Here is a 19,578-nt window from a genome sequence, read left to right as displayed (position 1 = left end):
CTCTGTTCCCTTCAGAAAAGAGCAGACCTCACAGGGACAGCAAATGAACACAGCCACAGCATAACAAGATACAATAAGACTAGGCATGAACCCTCATGTCAAGGCAAGTAGGAAGAAAAAGCTCCCAAGTAAAGGTAAAAGAACCCCACTTTCACTGCTAGAAGTACCACTAAAATGTCAATTCTAAATAATCAGTTTTATTTTTAATGTCAAATTAATTCTACTCATGTGTACATGCAGAAGAAAAAAAAATCAAGGGAAGCATTGATGGTCTGCATTATCAAGGTCGACCCCAGTAATGGCTGGCTGGATGCCTGCTTTGCAGTTGTTATAGATGACTCAACACTTCAGGGTCTGGAGATAAGTGGCAACCTTATCAGTTTCACTGTGCAGGCAGTGGAGTAGGTCACTAAGAGCAAAATGGCGAGTATTTTTATTGGCAGATCTCACATCTGCCAGTCCCATCCAAGCAGGGAAGACATTTCCTTCAGCTGCAGGGTGAACCTAATCGCCGAGAGAATATGTATGATTTGTAGTATTCAGTTGCTATGCTTTTCCTTTCGTGTGTGCGTGTGTATGTGTGTGTGTATTCATGAATGCCCACATGTGTAAGCATGCATGCACCTTTCTTTTTTCTTTCCTTCCTTCCTTCCTTCCTTCCTTCCTTCCTTCCTTCCTTCCTTCCTTCCTTCCTTCCTTTCTTTCTTTCTTTCTTTCTTTCTCTCTCTCACTGTTTTCTTTTTTTTAGACTTGGGTTCTCTTTATCAGGGATTTACATATTTTCTGACTCCCCAGTACTGGAATTAAAAGCATAAGCCACCATATCTAATTTTTGACCCTAATGCTTGCCAGGAAGGGTCTTATAGACTGACATATCTCCCAGCTCCAGTCCATAGTCATTATAATTTTGAAAAAAAATGGGGGAAATTTTAGAAATAAAAGTTTTCAGTCAAAATCAGGGCACCGACTAAAGACCTATTTTCTGTTGAATTTCCTGGTGTATGAGGGTCTCAGTAAGGAACCTCAGAGGATGTTGGTGTTGGTTACAACCCCTTACTGTCACACTGTGAACAAGTTGGAAACTTAAATTTAACTCTTACAATTTACGTGTTTGTAGAGTATTTTCCCATGGGGCGGGGGGCAGGGAAGCAAAGCAACTTAGAGAAAACACTCACCCTGACAAAGATTGCCTTCATTTATTCTAGAAGTTCTTGATTTTTTTTTCCTCCCCTTCTTTGATTTTCAACAGGATGGTCTCACAAGCTCCTTCAAGAGCAGCCACTTGCATGCACTAGGGGCTCCAGAAGATGGTACAAGGCTGGAGAAATGCTGATCATCACTTTCAGAAGGTCATCTGGCTAATCAACCTAGTTGAAAGATCACATTAAAGTAAGTGAAATACACTGTGGTACACACATGTGGTAGTTGCACAATGGTGATTAACAGCAATATCTATTTGAATTAATAAGTGTATGGAAAATGTTTTGCTATATGACATATTATAAAAATGCAAATTTTAGGCCCCAGAACCATAGTTTGCTAAATAGAAGCAATTAGTTTGTAATTTTTTTTCCCCTAGGAAACCAAACAGATTATATTTTCTTTTCCCTCTATAACCTATCATCTCCACTCCTCATGAGATCTTTTTTATTTGGTTATTTCTCCAGTCCACGAGAAAACAAAGCTTTGCTGAGACTAGGTAAGTGTCCACAGGGCCTGACACAAATAAAAACAGATACCAGCATTAACAGAGGCAAATGGCCCAAATCATTTTCATGCCAAAAAATCAAATTGGTCATTCGGCTACAGCTAGGATACAAAGTGAATAAACTGTAATTAATTACAAAAAGAAAAATACAGTACAAAGTCAACATATTCATGAAAGACTTTTCATGGTCTACATTACTTCCTTTCCCTGGTCTCTAGAAGAGCGGCTCATTTACATATTCAGTATAAGAACAGTGGTACAGCATTGCCTTTAACATTGATGTAGAACCAGCCGGGCTCTAGACACACAAATACCCCTCCCCCACCCAGTGTATGCTCATGGTCAAGATCCCACATGACATTCCTCTCCAATTTAAGATAATTGTAAATTCTCTTAGCAACTCTAGTGGTAATTAAATCGGATCATAGAGAGGAACCCTCACAACCATGGTGCTGGATACCTGTAAAGAACATAAAAGTAAGAAGCAGGCCAAATTGTGATGGCAAAACAGGTTGCTAGGAGCACTGTGGTATGATGATTAAGCGTGATATCCTGAGGTGAAAGAAGCACAGACTCACATTCTTGCCCGGCACACATATGATGTAATAAGGTATGTGTAATCTTTTGAAGCTTTTCTTCATAATCTTCCTAATGATACATTGTGTTAGAGGACTTTTGTGAGGATTAAATGCATCAGTGCCAGTAAAGTGTTTTCTAAAGTGTCTAGCTTTGAGGACATGTTCCCCTTTTCTTCCTCCTCTTCTTCCTTCACTATAATCACATTTTTATTAATGGGAATAGCTTCTGACTAGAAGATAGATACTACCTAATAAAATAATAGAAAGTGGATTATATGTATGATATGTGTTTAAATATTAAGTTTAGTTTAAATTATACTGAAATTTGCTCTAATAAAGAGGAACAGTGGATAGATCATAACAATTACACACTAGAGCTGCCAAGGTATTAAGACCTCATCTAAACAGAATTTAGTCTGAGACACATGACACAGTATGAGGTGAGCCCCCTTTTCAGCTGGATTTTCAATTATAACCATAGGAGAAGGCAGATCAATTGGACACACTACACATGTAATATAAAATCAGACAGAAATAGGATAGTATTGAATCTCAGAAACAAATGACACACTGGTCAGTTAAGAAAGACTCAACTAATCGAGATATCGAAGCAGGGGCTGAGACTCATAGCCAAGCTTTGATCAGAGTACAGGGAACCTATTGGAAGAAGGGAAGGATAGAAAGACTTGGAGGGGACAGGAGCTCCAAAAGAACACCAACAGAGCTATAAAACTGAGCCCTGGGATCCCTGCAGAGACTGATACCCCAACCAAAGACCATGTATGGAGAGGGCCTAAAACCCTTCCTCAGATGTAGTCCATAGACTCAGTATCCAAGTGGAGTCTCTAGTAAGGGAAGCAGGGGCTTCCTCAGTGACAGGCTCTTGATCACCAACCCAGGGGGGAGCAGCCTTGCCAGGCCACAGAAGAAGACAATGCAACCAGTCCTGATGAGACATGATAGGCTTGGGTCAAATAGAAGAGAAGGAGGACCTCTCTATCAGTGGATAGGGGAGGGGCATAGGGGGAGAAGAGGGAGGGAGAGTAGGAATGGGAGGAGACAAGGGAGGCGGCCACAGCTGGGAAACAACTTGAATAAATTGTAATAAATGATAATTGTAAAAAAGAAATGCTGGCAATGGAGGAGCATAAATGCAACTGTATTGGCATCTCCTGCACATGTTCATGAGAACATATATAGTCATGAATGTCCAACTTAGGTTAAAGTAATTACAGTCCTATGAGCATGGCACTGGGTTAAAACAACAACAAAAACCTATCTTGTGTGAATTATTTATTGCTCTGCTACAGTCTGAGCTAGCTTAAATTTTAACTTATAATACATTGACAGTATAATGTTTTGTTTTGACTGTTCATTCTTCTCTATTTTGTTGAACATGTTATGATGCTCCTATAATACACCTGCAATAAACAACAGGACAGGTAACCAGTTGTTTTGGTGCCAACCAGGAGTGATGATTTACTTGTGTCTGTTGGATTTGTTCATTGTTTCTTGGAGTAGCAAGGGAAGTGGTGTGACAGGTGCTGGAGTTTCCGGCTCTGTACCAGGCTATTGGCAAAGTTTTCATCCTGAAAATAGTAAAATATTTTAATTAATTAGAGATTCAATTTAAATAAGTACACCTATTATCAATATATAAGTATATTTTATAGATGTGTAGTTTATAACAAATATGCACTTCCTAAAAATTGAATGATTAAACCAGCAAAATCTACTTACATTTTCCTCATTAGATATGCAATTCAGTGTTTAATCTCAATTTCTAACCTCTGAAATTATTTTTATCTTTACTATTATATTGTTATATCGCCCCTTCTAAAAATTAATTTGCAAAGAAATCTATACAAAAACTTTCATTCCAAAACACTAAGTGTTTAAGTGTTTTATTTTTAACTTGAGTTGAATGACATAGAGCAGTACATTCATATGCATGAATCTATTATTTACCGTTGTTCTAAGTTGATATATTAATTTTTATTATATATTTTGAAATTTTACCTCTTTTCCAATTACTCGTGACTCTTTATGTGTGGACCATATCAAGTTCATGATAAACTCACACAGCAATTGTGTTGATGTTGTCAAAATTAATTATAAGAATCAAGGGACAACATAATATGAAGGCAAAAAATAAAGAAGAACCAGAGACAAGGGAAGTTTGCTGTGAGATTGTTTCTCCTATAAACGATAGGAATGTTATACACATGATACCACCATGAAATGTCTGCCATATTTAGACCTTCACAAAATAGCACCAGTAGACATGCTGAAACTGAAGGGTGAATCTCAGGGGCTCCCACCCCAAGACAAACAACTGCTGACAACTAAACAGTGCTTTAAAAAGGAGACTTATAGGCAGCAACTCCTGAGTCCTCTACCTAGTTATACCTCAAAAAAGCAACAGTAAATTTACTCAGCGGTATAAACATATATAATGTACATGTGATATATACTATACATTATATATGTGTGTGTGTCTATCAGTCATATTAATAACTTTGGAAGCCATTAATTTGGGGGAGTTAAGCGGAGCAAACATAGAAAGAGTAGGGGAAGGAAAGTAGAAAAGAGATATGATAACTAAAATACAAATATCTAGGTATGTTTTCAAGAAAAAATTTAACAAAAAATAAGTGAAGAACTAAATATATTATCTAATATTCATATATGATCAGTTGAAGATTTTATTTAAGGTATTTATTAAGATAGGTATTATTTACTATTAGCAGTCATTGAATTTGTAAGAGCCAAAGTTTCAGGAAGTCACTCATCTCTCAAACTATATTTTGGGGCAATGTAGTCATTACCTACATTTTCACAGTGGAAAAGTCTTATTCTCCACTGCAGCTATGCAGAAACAAATCATCCAACAAAATGGACAGTGTATCCCAGAGAGTTTAACTCTTGTGACCTCATTTGAAGGAATCATATCTGTGTAATTAGCTCTTTATATCAGGGGTACTGTGAAGCTGAAAGATTGTGAATGAAAAATGTGGAATGAAAGAAACACTAGCCTGTGAAATGGACAATGGGAATGTATACTACTTACAAATCTATAGATATATTCTCAACATTCCCAACTTTGTATTGAAGTTGTCTTTCTTTTCCCCACATTGACTCACTCTGATCAGATCCTGTATCTCCCCTAGGAAGAGAACATATTTCCTTTCTAAAGCAGCCCTCCCTGTATCCATTTGCCAATGGAAATTCTCAGCCATTCTCAGCACTTGGAGCTAAGTAAGCAGTTTTTCTTCTTTCGTCTATACACACCTTCAGATTAGTTCATCACTCTTCCCTCCACACATTTCTCTGCAACACACAGATCTTATGTTCCATATCTGCTAAGTGAAGAATAATCATGAAAACAAGACCCTCCATACAAGACAGGGAAATCAGATTTTTTTCTTTAGACTCACTTTTAAGACTTAACTGTTATAAGTTAAGGTTGAAAGACAGTAACTTTTTACAAAAATATAACTAATTATAGAAAACATTCATTTAAGCAATTATTTGAAATCATTATTCTAATCTTTACAAATCTTTGAGATTTCAACCAGCTCCCTATTTTTTTTTTTTTGGCCATTTTTTATGGCTGATATATATATATATATATATATATATATATGATATATATAACTAATATATATATATTTAATTCTATGAGTGTCTGAAATTTTCTACATGATATTTTCTGATTCAATCTGCAGAACTTTTGAAGGGCGCTTTAAGGAAAAACAACAAAACAAAACAGAACAAAAAACAGAAAGAAGTGAAGTACTTACAAATTACATGACAATTGCTCTGTCTAAAAGCTCTTCAATGGACACAACATTGTGTCCTTCCATGTCTAGACACGTGGGCATGGAAGCCACACCCTCCCACAGAAGAAGGTTTGTCATTAGCAGCAGCTGAAGCACCCCTGTGATGAAGAGAGAAATCACACCCGGATGGTTCATTCACATGAAGTCATGGGGGCTAAACTGTCTAGCAAGTTCCATTTGTTCTGAGGGCCCTGTGCCGCACGATACGATTATTCCCCTGTGCTTTTGTGGGGAATAATTTTTGTCCTATGTAATTTTAAGCAATGTTTATATTTTCCCAATACATATTTTGAGAGTTGGGTGACTTCCCACATCTCTGACTTGCTCTTGAAATGTTCTTTAATTTTACAAACATTTAGAGCTTACATTAATAGTAATTCACAATATTTAGTCCTCCACATACTTTAAGAGTTTGTGAATTTCTGCTCATTTTAATTTATAATACTCTCCAGGAAGTTGCAATTTCTAAAAACTAAATGTCTAATGCCAGAATTTTGGATACTGATGTCAGAAGGAGCACACAGCTGTATACCTTACCTTTGTGCCTGATGAGAATAGGCTCATGTTTACTTGATAACTGGCAATGAAAATGAAGAAAGTCTGGTCATAAAAATGATGTAAGAGCCTAGAGTTTCCAACTCACAATGATTATCTTGTGAATTTGCCATTTTACAAAACCTTTTAATATTTTTCACTCTAAACTTGATCTGTGAGTACACTAGGTCTCTTCAATTTTCATCAAAAGTCTGGAATGTGCAATTGATATCCTTACAATCCAATCATGCCAACCGAGAGAGTCAATACATCAACACCTCAGACTTGTCACTTCACCTAGTCACAAAGTAGACACCGGTGGCCTTTCACTATGTATCTCTGTGACAGAACCTTCCATGAACTTCAGTCACGCTAGCCAATATCAGTCTAATTAATTACAAGGAACAACACTTTGCCTTTGATTGTTTTTGATTGCATCATTACACAAACCCTAGGAGAGTGCATTATCTATTTTTCCTGCTCTATAAAACACTTAACTTTAATATATTTGAAAATGATCAGTGAGGATTTCACCAATTTGTTGGCTCAGGGATGGTCAGAGACAGTAGCCAGTATATCAATAATCACAGTGTCAGAGGACTGAAACATATCAGTGGCATGTTAAACGCTCTTTCTTTTTAAAAACTATAGATCATATGTTATAATTAAAATAGTCATTCAAGTGTTTATTAAATTTAAAGATAAAATTATAATTGCTCTAATGCAGTCTGTTAAAATGTTCATTTCTTTAATACAGTGAGTAATCTTTAGATAGTTATTCCATAGTGTTTGTGAAATTTTAGCTGCATCCCTGTTCAATTGAATACTAATACATAAAAAAGATCAGAAGCACAAATGTCCAAATTTGGTGTTTATTTAAATAGTGCTACAAAAATTAATGGTCTCAATAAGCAAAAAAATAATGTATAGACCTCCTTTAAACAGTATAATTTAAAAAATCTATTTTATAATTTAAATTATCACATAATTATATTATTTTTCCTTTCCTGTTAACATTTAACACGGTCTCATAAGCTCCTCTTTAATTTTTCAAAGCCATCGTCTTTTTTTTCATTAATTATAATTATATTCATATTGTATATATACATATGCAGATATTCCTAAATACAACTTTCTCGGGCTATAAAATGTTATTCATATCTATGTTTTCAGAGCTGACCATTTGGTATTGGATAACAAATTGGTGTTATCTTCTTTTCCCTGGAAAATATTATTTTTTTTATTCTATCTATTTCAATTTTCTGGTCCTGGTCCATTTTATTCATTTTCTTCATCTGCTTGATTATATTTTCCTGTATTTTTAAAGGGTTTATTTGTTTCTTCTTTGAGAGCCACTATCAGTTTGATTATATTTTTTTCCTGTATATCTTTAATGGATTTACTCTTTTGACCATTTGTGACACTACTAAACAATTTCTAAAACACCAAGTATATTCTATAAGAATATAACTATTATATAACCTTTTATAAATGCAACAAAATTATATGTAACATATAACTAGGCAAATGCTAATGCTTTTCTTCTTGGGAAATAAATACTAATAACCTAAACCCTGAAATATTCCAAAAATTTGTGTAGTATCCAATGTAACTGAACAATATTTTAGCTAAAGAATGAAAATAATAGGTCAGTTTTAATCAGTTTTAATTACAATAGTTTTCTTAAATAATGATACAAATAATTTATCTCATTTCTATAAAGAGAACCACAGGAAAACAAGGAATGCAAGAAGAAGAAAATAGTATTTCCAAGGAGCAGCACATCAGTTGGTTATCCAAAACCAAATGGCCATCACTAAAAACTTATAAACAAATAACAATATGTAAATTTAGCAGATTATACTTAGAAATATATATGCACATACATATATAAGGGTGCATATAAAAGAGGCCATATATTTCAAAGAGAATAATGAGAGATCTATGGAAGAGTTTGGAGAGAGTAACAAGAAGAAAGAAATGTTCTAAATATAATGTCAAAAATAAAATATAAATATATATACATATATATATATTTCACATAGCATGCTTGTCATGGATAAGATAAAGTAAAATGGCAAATAACTGTTCTCCATTTCATAAAACAAATTTTTGGCTGTAATCAGTTCATATTCCACACCAAATATGATCTACAAATTAAATGTGATTATTTTTTAACATAAGCCTGCTTCTATTATTGCTATGACACTTAGCTAGTATTGAATTGTTTAAACACACAAATCTTCTGCATTGGGCTTTTTAACTTGTCATTTATTCAGGTATATTCAAGTGACTGAACAGATATAAGAAAACTAGAAACCTGATATCATATTGTAGAGAAACTACAGAAAAACAGTAATAAAGTAATAAAAACTGCATGGTGCTGGCATAGAAACAGACTGGTGAATCAATGGAATTGAATGGAAAACCCAGAAATAAACCCTCACAGCTAAGGACACATTAATTTTGACAAAAATGCCAAAACCATACAATGTAAAAATGATAGCATTTTCAACAAATGGACCTAATCTAAATAGATGTCTGCATGTAGAAACATGCAAATAGATCCATCTGTATCACCATGAACAAAATAAATCCAAGATCTTTGGATCAAGTGGTCTCTGAATCAAAGACGTCAACATAAAACCAGACACTCTAAATCTGTTGGAAGAAAAAGTGAGGAAGAACCTCGAATCCATTGGCACAGCAGACATTTTCCTGAACAGACTACCAACAGCCCAGGATCTAAAATCAACAATTAATAAATGTGACCTTAAAAAACCAAAAAGCTTCTGTAAGGTAAAGGAACAGAATGTCAACAGTACAAAATGACAGCCTACAGACTGGGAAAGGATCTTCACCAACCCTATACTGACAGAGTGCTAATATCTAGAATATATAAACAACTCAAGAAATTAGACACCAACAAACCAAATAATACAATAAAATGGGGTACAGAGCTAAATGGAGAATTCTCAAAAGAGGAGTATCTGAAGGCTGAAAACTTAAAGAAATGTTCAACATCATTTGTCATCAGGAAAAAGAAAATCACAACTACTCTGAGATTCCATCTTACACCCATCAGAATGGCTAAGATAAAAAACTCAAGTGACAAGCCATGCTGGAGAGTATGTGGAAAAAGAAGAACCCTTCTCCAGTGCTGGTGGGAGTGTAAACTTGTACAACCACTTTAGAAATCAATCTGGTGCTGTTTCAAATATTTGGGAATTGTGCTACCTCAAGGTCCAGCTGTACCACTCCTGGGCATATACCCTACAGATGCTCCACCATTCTGCAAAATCACTTGCTCGTCTATGTTCATAGCAGCTTTATTTGTAATAGCCAGAATCTGGAAATAGCGCAGATGTCCCTCAGTGGAGGAATAGATATAGAAATTGTAGCACATTCACATAATGGTATACTACTCAGGTAATAAAAATAGGAAATTTGCAGACAAATGTATGGAACTAGAAAAGATCATCCTGTGTAAGATAACCCAGAAGCAGAAAGACTTGCATGATAAATACTCACTTATAAGCAGATGTTAGTCATAAAATAGAGAATAAGCATATTAAAAACTACAGACTTAAGGAAGCTAAACAAAAAGGAGGACCCTAGGGAGGATGCTTAAATCTCATTCAGAATGGCAAACAAGAAAGATACCAGAAGTGGTAGAAGAGAGGGAACAGGATGGGATCCGATTATAGAGGGTCCTCTGAAAGGCTCCAACCAACAAGGGATCGAAGCAGATACTGAAACTCACAGCCAAACATGGGCAGAGGGAAAGGAGTCTTACAGAAGAAAAGTTGTGTGTGGGGGGGTGAGGATAGTTGGACATGGAGGGAACAGTAGTTCCACAAGAAGACCAACAATGCTAAAAAATCTGGTCCCAGGGGTTCCTGCAGAGATTGATGCACTGACCAAGGACCATGTATGAAGAGGACCTAGACACCCTGCCAAGATGTAGCCTATAGGCAGTTCAGTCTCCATGTGGGTTCCCTAGTAAGGAGAGCAGGGGCTGCCTTTGTCATGAACTGGGTTTCTTTTCTTTGATCACCTCCCCTTGGTGACACTGCCTTACCGCCTTACCAGGCCACAGAAGAAGAGGATCCAGGCAGTCCTGATGAGACTTGATAAGCTAGGAGCAGATGACAAGAAAGGAGAACCCTCCTTTCAGTGGACTAGGGGAAGGGTTAGGGATGAAGAGAGAAGGAGGGGGCTACAATCAGCATGTAAAATGAATATGCTCTAAAAAGTAAAATAAAGTAATAATAAAAAGACCCAGAAACCAAAAGATCTTAGCTTCTTACCTTCTGGAGTTGAGACAATTGTATCACTGAATCTTTTGTTCTCAAAGAAGTTTGATTTCTCATTTCAGGTAGCTTGCCGTTTGAGTAGGGTAATATCTTGCTCAGGAAAATGCTCAACTGCGTTTTCCCTTTAGAAGTCTGTAAAAATTCTCTCCTTCTACTCTCACATAAAATAAAACCATATTAAAAAAAATGTCTCTGGACATTGCTGTGTTTTCTGTCACAGGTAGAATTTTCAATGTGAACTATTGTCCTCAACGTTTATTGTACAATTACATTCTAGAAAAATTCTCTGCTCTCTCCTGCTTTGTGTCTGCATGTGAAGCATTAATAAGTGTCACTTTACAAGAAATATGACACCAGTGAATCTGTGTACTCTCTGAACCTGTTGGTGAAATGATGCATTAATAAATTTTGCTTGCAGAAACATGAACGAAGAGCTACTTACAGTAATATGCTTGACTCCAAAATGGCTGCATCTCTCTAAAAGTTGTTCCTCAGTGGCTTTAGCAAACTTGGAAAGTTGCTTCACCTGAGCTCTGCCTTAACTACAATTTTACGTCCTGTATATACAGAGAGCCTCTAAGGACCAGCAGAGCTAAAAGGCAAAGAGAAGTAATCAGTGTCTGGGTAAGGGCATCGTTCTCATCAAGGAAAACGTACATCCTCATTAGTGATACCACACCCTGTCTCTTCAAGTATTGTTTTCCCTTTAGCAGTAGTCTCTTGGCCATTCAAATTATTTTGAAAATCATCAATGTTATCTCTGTCTTAAGATGACTCATATTCTTGTCCAGCAGGAAAATACTTATTTTTTAATACCTTTCCCTAAGTTCATAGTCCTATGGTCTTTCTGTCACGTCTTCTGAAATGTTTCCCAAGTTTTCAGAAGGTCATAAATACGTGCGATTTTATTCCAACATTGGACCATCATTTTGGAGTCATAGTCAATTATTCTTGGCATTTTAAGCATAAATTTATTGTTTCCAGCAGCCATCAACACTGTAAAGTGTTTCCACAAAGTCAATGACAACTTAAGTGATTTATAGGATGAAAAATAAATGTTTAGAAGGCATGTTGAGAGGCAGATCATGTCTATTTATCAAAACTCTGATTATGGTAGTATTTTTTGAGCCTATGTTTTCTTTGGGCACATATTTTTACATAGTCTTAGAATATAAAACACTGGTTTCTTTTTGCCTGGTTGACCTTAAATCATATCAGAGATATATTTAATTGCAGCTATAACTGCTAGTTCACTGTTTAACAACTTGACACACTTTTTATGCTTGCTGATAACTGATAGATCACTAGTTGCTATCATGTACAGACCCCCTTAAACAGTCCTCACAGTGCCTTTTGGCACCATGGAAGTAATTCAGCATAGTATGGGTTCTAGATCACTCTAAAACTAAGTATTTTTAAAGTCATGAAACCATAGCACATAGTTTCTTAAGCAGTCAGGTCTAAACTTTTAGCTATAGTGTGCAGTCAAGAAGCATACCAACAGTATCCAGAGGTTATGGGCTTCATGTACCTCTCCTTTACAGCCAATCTTAGGGGAGAAATTGACCCCAGACAGTAATTTTTCAAAATAAAGTTGTCTTCAAACATAGCTTTTTTCCCACACATGCTACTCTCTTATAAATTATTTAACTGCTGTCTTTATTGTTCTTCACATACATTTCCAAACCAGTAAGCCATGTAGACATTGGAATTATACAATGAAATATTACAGATGTTGGCTAGATGCTAGATGCAAGACAGTGAAAAATGTCATTGGGATTCATCTTCTGTGGAAATAATAAAAATTTCACAAGTGCTAATGCATTACAAATAGGCCTCAAGCACGTATCAGTTTTGTTCCCCAGAGAGCACATTTACTAATTCAGCATAGAAACATTGATTACACTGATTTATTTAGTTGCCTATAGTTTATCATCATTCTACCCAAGCCTCAGTTTCCTCATCCTAGAATGTTACATGGGATGCAACTCTGACCAGTTCGAAACAGTGGAGTTGGTACATATCTAAAGAAGGAGAAAAGAAGGACCACAGCCCATCCCAGCCTACTATCCTGTGTTTCTCCAGCTTCCTTTGGCTTCTAATAAGTTCTGGATCTGTCTGTGGGGTATTGACCAAAGTTGTATGTGGACCTGTTGCGCCCAAATCGCTATACCCCAAAAGACCACCACCAGGAGCCCAGTCCGTTGCAAAACACATGAGGATCTTTTTATTACAAATCTTTACAAGCTGCAGCTTGGACTCACACCCCCCAGCGCCAAAGCAGTGATAGCCAAGAGCCCCGGGCTCAGGTTAATTGGGTGATTTAAAGATTCTGGTCCCCATTCATCTGATCCTGTTTTATCAGGTATCTTCAAGACTGGCTGCAAAGCCTTCCTCTGTGGCCTAACAGGACTGCTCCTCCCTTGGGGGTGGGGAGACCAAAGAGCCAGTCATTGAGTTCCTGTTGAATGGGGAGGAGGTCCCCTCCCATCAGTGGACTTGGAAAGGGGCATGGTGGAGATGAGGGAGGGAGGGACTGGGAGGACTGGGAGGGAATGAGGGATCGGGACACAGCTGGGATACAGAGTAAATAAAATGTAACTGATAAGAAAAAAAGAAAAAAGATTCTGGTCCCACTCAGCATGCCCAACGAAGGGAGATTCCTGACTGGCAAGCATCTATTGTTCAAAACGCTGCATTTTGAATTGATTGGCTATAGGAAGATCCCCAAACCATTAATGATCTGGTGTCCCTCCCTAGGGGGGGATGGGCCAGTTTCCTAGCAACTGTAACTCTAGTGGGTGGGGAAAGAATGCAGTAAGGGGAGTTCTTCCCCTCAGGGCATTACTGGACCTCTCTACCCAGCTAGTTCAGGCCGTTAAAATAATTAAAATAATAGCCATTTTTAATCTTTTGGTCTCTCAGAACAAACCCAGAGAAAGTGAGAAATTTTGAACTCCCCCATGTCTCATTTCTCACAATTATAGAAGATTGCCTTACAGTCCACCCACAAGCAAACTTCACAAATGCAGTGCTAAGCCCATGCCCACACTGTTCATTTTCAGCATTATTCAGAAATGTTCACAGCACAGCCTGATATATTTTGAACACAAACCGTATGACCTACCCTTTAGCTACCAGACTGTCATCTTTAATTTTTTTTTTAATTTGCACATTTCAATGTCTTTAAAAGATATGCCGCAGTTAGAATCTAAGCTTGAGACACAGAAAGAGACAAGAAGCTTTCACTAAGTACCTCTAAGTGGAATAACACTGACACATTCAAGGCACAAAAGGATCCCACTCACAATGTGTCTATAGTAGACAAGAAGGGCAACTGAGATCCATGTCCACTAACCTTCAGGAAGGGACCAGTTAGTCTGAATCACAGTCACACCTAGATGTGATGTAGATTATGTCCTATTGATTTCTATAAACTGTAGTATGGTCTCAGGCATGAATGAATAAATGCTTTCTTTTCTACCTCAGGTTAGTCAGAAGGTAAACAAAAGAAACCTGTTTTTTTCTGACAACTTATTTTCCTAACTTAAAATCACAGAAACTCATTGTTTGGGCTGATGGATCAACGTGTTGATGAATAGTTTGGCACTAAGAGATGAGGCAAACTCATCATCACCTGGAAACTGGTTGGAATGCAGGAATATTTTTCCTTGTGATAAGAAAAGAAGATGAGCCTGTCAATTGCATAAATGTGCATATCAAAGAAGGGTTTTTATTTTGACCTGATCATTTTCTACTTTTAATTATTTGTGTGTGTGACACATGTACATATGCCTGTGAATGTCAGAGGTGAACATTAAGTGTCCTCTCCATCTTGTTTAAAGCGAATATTTTAATGAAGCCAGGAGTTTCTGTTTCAACTAAGTTAGCTGTCCAATCCAGTCAACATGATCTCACTTCACCACAAGTTACAAGTATATACCGCCATGCCAACCCTATTTTCTGGTGTCAGAATGTGAACTTGGGCCCTCCTGCTTGTGTGGCAAGTACTTCCCCCACTGCTCCATCTTTGCAGACCTCAACAGAACTATGATTGCCAAAAACTTTTTTTTCTTATAGTTTAATTTTGTTATATTTTTGAGCACATATACTGAACTATTTGTAAGCATGGGATTATCACATCCACTGAGTATTATTATGTGTTGTAATAGCGATTGGGACCAAAAGAACTTGGGGCTGATCAAAATTTGCAGTTTTAATGATCCTCCTTAACAACAGTATTGCTAATTCATCCTTCTGTTGCTGTTAAGAGGTTAGGAAATAACAGCTGGCATAGAGAGGAAAAGAAAAATAAAGGAATAGGAAGGATTAAATGCAGTCAAAGGAAGAAAGGAAGTGTAGTAGAGGAATGTGAGGATGGATAACAAACACTAAAGGCCTTTGGGAAACCATCAGAAACCCACGACAGCAAAAGCTTCCTAAAATAAATATGTACATACATACATACATACATTTGTATAAAGGGATTAGCCAGGTGTGGTGGGAAAAATCTTTAATCCTAGCACTTAGGAGGAATCAGAATGAAGCAGTTGTTACTGATGGTTTAGGACTGGCCCAATGGTCCACTGCACTTTTTCTATAGGTGTTGGAAAGGCTTTTTTGTTTGTTTGTTTGTTTTTTATAAGATAAAACATTTTTGTGAACTCTGAAATCCTGTAGAAAACTCAGAGTGTATTTTTGCCTGAGTTGAGACATTTAATACAGAAGACATATTTCCATTACAAATAATTTTCAAGAAATAAACAGAAGAGACTCAGAATATTTATTATATAATATTTAATTTTAAGTTCTAGGTATTTGGAATGGGGTAGATGTCTCACTCCGTAAGAAAGCTGTGTTGCAGGCATTGTGATATCTATCTCTCTATCTGTCTGTATGCCACACGACAGATCTGGTATGAAGAGATTTATTGTATGGAAGTGGAGAGAGAGGGGGCGGTGCTCTGACCCAGGGAAGTGGAGAAGGGAAGCCTAGGCAGAAAGAATGTTCAGTGACGGGTCTATCCTTTATATCTGGTGTTTACACACCTGGTGGGGGCAATGATGACATCAGGTTTCTTCATGCCTGTGAACTAACAGGCTTGAAGTACAAATTTCGGATCTCTAGCGCCCACATAACATGCTGGGCAAGGAAGCTGTCATCTGTAACAACACAGAGTTGGCAAAGCAAGAAGAAAGATTATTTTGACTTGCTAGTTTGAAGGCTTTAGTTTCATAACTGTTCTCAAAAACTGAAGTAGACTACCATAGAGAAAGACAACTGTCATCAGTGATATATATACACACCTGTGTATGTTTATGTATAAGGACATATACACACAAATATGTAAACTCACACAAGTCTCTCATACACACACACAGAAGAGTGGATTTCCTTATCTTTCACAACTTGTCATTTATTCATTCCTTCTTTTCTATCCTTCCCGTTTTTCGACTTGCTCTATTTCTCTTCATTGTACACCAGATGCTTGTTTCATATTATTGAGGATATTATCTTGGTCATCCTTCATTGTCTGTTGTCTATAAGTTCTTGTAAAACACATTATGAATGGTGGTGAAGAAGGAACAGAGGCAGTGATATTAGGTCACACTGTATACTGCTCAGGGGTAGCCAAAAAGGATGACTCCTGTTGGATATTTGTGCTAAATCAATCATCAGGGAAAACCTTCCCCACCAGGGGACTTCCTTTGTAAACTTTGTGTGCTTCCTAAACTTTATAAAACCTAAAGGCAGGGAAGTGGGTAGCTGCCTCCCCTTCCCGACTTCCCTAGTGGCCTAAGAGCCATTAGGGAATGACTTAACAGCTGTAATCGTCATTACTAGCCAGGTCCTGCCTTACAAGAATAATTCCCCCAATCCAGAACAGGAAAAGCCCACCAATCCCTGAGCTTCCCCAATCCTCACCCTAAAAATCTCTGCCCTGGAAAGCTCCACCCACTAAAAAATTCTATATATGCCCTGCCTACTGTTCAGTTACATGCTGCCTTCTTCCAGGAACAGCAGCAGCAACCTCTGGATTCTTCCCTCCAAACCCTGGTTTTGTCCCTCCCAATAAATCTCTTTTATGAGACTCGCTGCCAAGTGTGACTTTCTCATTGGAAGAAGCCAAGAAGCAATGAAGACACAACGGGAAAAAGTGGCTGAGGCACCTGCGTTCCTAAGCTCTGCTGGAGAAACCTTCCTTTAGGACCTATAATTTCTTCTAAGAGATGTGTGGTTCCTGGACTCCCAAGTCCAAAGACACTTCTCCATCTGAGCAGAAAGGTCAACAATAACTTATCACTAAACTTCCATCATTTGGCAGACTAGATCTGCCAATTACTAGAATTTCGTTGTTGTTGTTTGTCTAATAAGTTCATTCATCTTCAATCGCAGGTGCAGCACTTTTTTAAAGGAGTTGAAGTTTATTTTTTTCAGAATTCTATCAAGCCCAGAAATGCACCAAAAAGAAAAATATTAAATCAAGGTTCCGAGGTCTGGATCATCAAGGACCTTCCCAGTGACCAAGGACATAGATTTGTGGTTAGCAGTTGTTGGGATGAATATCTCAGGACTGGAAGACCTAGAAATAATTGTCAGCCTCATGTGGATCCATGCTCATGCAGCAATAAAGGGTAAAAAGAGCAAAATAGAGAGCATCTTCATCAGATGACTTTAAGTCTAACCATCCAGACAAAAATGATTAGTCATTTTCCACAGCTCAGGGATGAACTTAAACATGAAAATACAGTAATTATTTATGTTGTTGGTACTATCTGGTCCTCATTCCCTTCTTGGGTATGTGTGTCAGAGTATGTATATACATTTGCATATGTATATGTGCATATATATATATATATGTGTGTGTATGTGTGTGTGTGTGTGTGTGTGTGTGTGTGTGCCTTTCAAAAACAGAGGCTTATACTGTTTGAAATTCAATAGATAAACTTCTAACTTTCTCTATTTTATGAGTTTGAGACATCTTTTCTTATTTTACCAAACACTTACCAGGAATCTTCGTGTTCCTACCTTCCTAATGATTGGACAATAAAGTGCAGTCACCACATCCTTATTTTTATGTGCATTCTGGGATCAAACTAGACCCCCATGCTGTCGAAGAAGGCATTCATAACTAGTCTGTTTCCTTAGGCTCATTCTGGAAAACTTACAAATGTTAAATTATGTTAAAGAGAAAATTTATGCATATAGAGCTTTCTTGGAAATCATGGGTTTATTATGTATGTGGGCCAATGTTTCATGAAGATATTAAGTACGCTAAAACTGAACTCAAGACAAGAAATAAATATTTTCTACTGTACCTTAGATACAAAACATTATGTAAAGAGTTGACTGAATGATCAAGAATCTGAAAGTTGTCCTGAATTGTAGCCATGGATTTGACCAAATAATAATAAAAAGGCCAGTGTATTCTCAGCCCATTCCCTAGCACATCATTCATAATTATGGGTTTTGGGAGGAAACTTACATTCTTTTATATTAAAACTCAATCTATTTTCCATATGATGCATTCCCCAGCTCCTAAGACATTATGAGCATTTCCAAAATTGTGATAAAGTTTAGGAGTTCAAAGCAGTCTTGAGTTAGGTATGAGTATACATTCTGCCTATGAAAACTACTTTTTGAGTAACTATGAGGAACAGGTAATTCCAACTGAGATTACTGGTATGTGGTGTTTTCCGTAAAGAATCTTGAAGAAGATAGGTTTTACAAACAGTGGTTCTTTACTTGCTAGGCTGTGAATGCTTTTGATGTTTAAATTATACCCTTGAAAATGTATATGAAAATTCATTTGGAATCATAGAATTACACTTTTTATGCATAAAATAAGCAAAGTAATATGAGGAGTGACTGGACTTACCCTGCTGAGCATAGCCTTCAGTCTCTCCATAAGTCCTAGAATTCTTTCCTCCCCCTCTTTTGTTCTCAACAGCCTGGTATCAGATGCATCAGGAAGAGCAGCCACTCCAGGCATTGTGTATTTCAGAGGTTCTTCCTAGGTTTGGAAAGCACTGATGGTCACTCTCAGAAGGTCTTCCAACTAAATATTTATGAATTAAAATGAGTAAAACATACCAGGGTAGATACATGTGATGGCTGCACAAAGGTTGTGAAAAGAATCTATTTATTATTAATAAACATATAGAAAATCTATTTGATACATTATTTGTAGTGTGGAAATGTCCATTTTCTATCAGAGAATTGCATTTTTTTTCAAATAAAAACAATTAGGTCTTAACAATGATGTTCTTCGGAATATCAAACTGATTTTTTGTTGTTGTTGTTTTTAATTTGCCTACTATTATCTGAATTCCAGGTGAGACTGATCTATTTGATTGCTTCTATTGTCCATGGAAACCAAGTATTGCTTAGAAAAACTAAGTATCTACAAGATTTTACTAAGATAAAATAGATTTCAGCAAAGTCTATGAATGCTGAAACAAAGTATTTTCAAACAAATGAACCAACTGCTCACTCATGTGCCTTTGTGATTTATGTACCTCTGTAGAATATCAAAACCGAGGTACAATGAAAAAAAGAATATCATCAGAATCATAGTGTCCTCAGTATAGATGACTTCT

General features: G+C 36.8%; 1 pseudogene; it reads right to left on the bottom strand.

Annotated features, from left to right (window-relative positions):
* Window positions 1–252: 252 nt before the first annotated feature.
* On the bottom strand, window positions 253–18,971 carry LOC110563394 (prolactin-3B1-like; annotated as a pseudogene).
* Between the last annotated feature and the right edge of the window lie 607 nt (window positions 18,972–19,578).

The sequence above is a fragment of the Meriones unguiculatus genome, chromosome 19, assembly GCF_030254825.1.
Source record: "Meriones unguiculatus strain TT.TT164.6M chromosome 19, Bangor_MerUng_6.1, whole genome shotgun sequence".
NCBI classification, from domain to species: Eukaryota; Metazoa; Chordata; class Mammalia; order Rodentia; family Muridae; genus Meriones; species Meriones unguiculatus.
The sequence above is the reverse complement of the archived record's forward strand: the minus strand, read 5'-3'. Positions and strand labels throughout refer to the sequence as shown.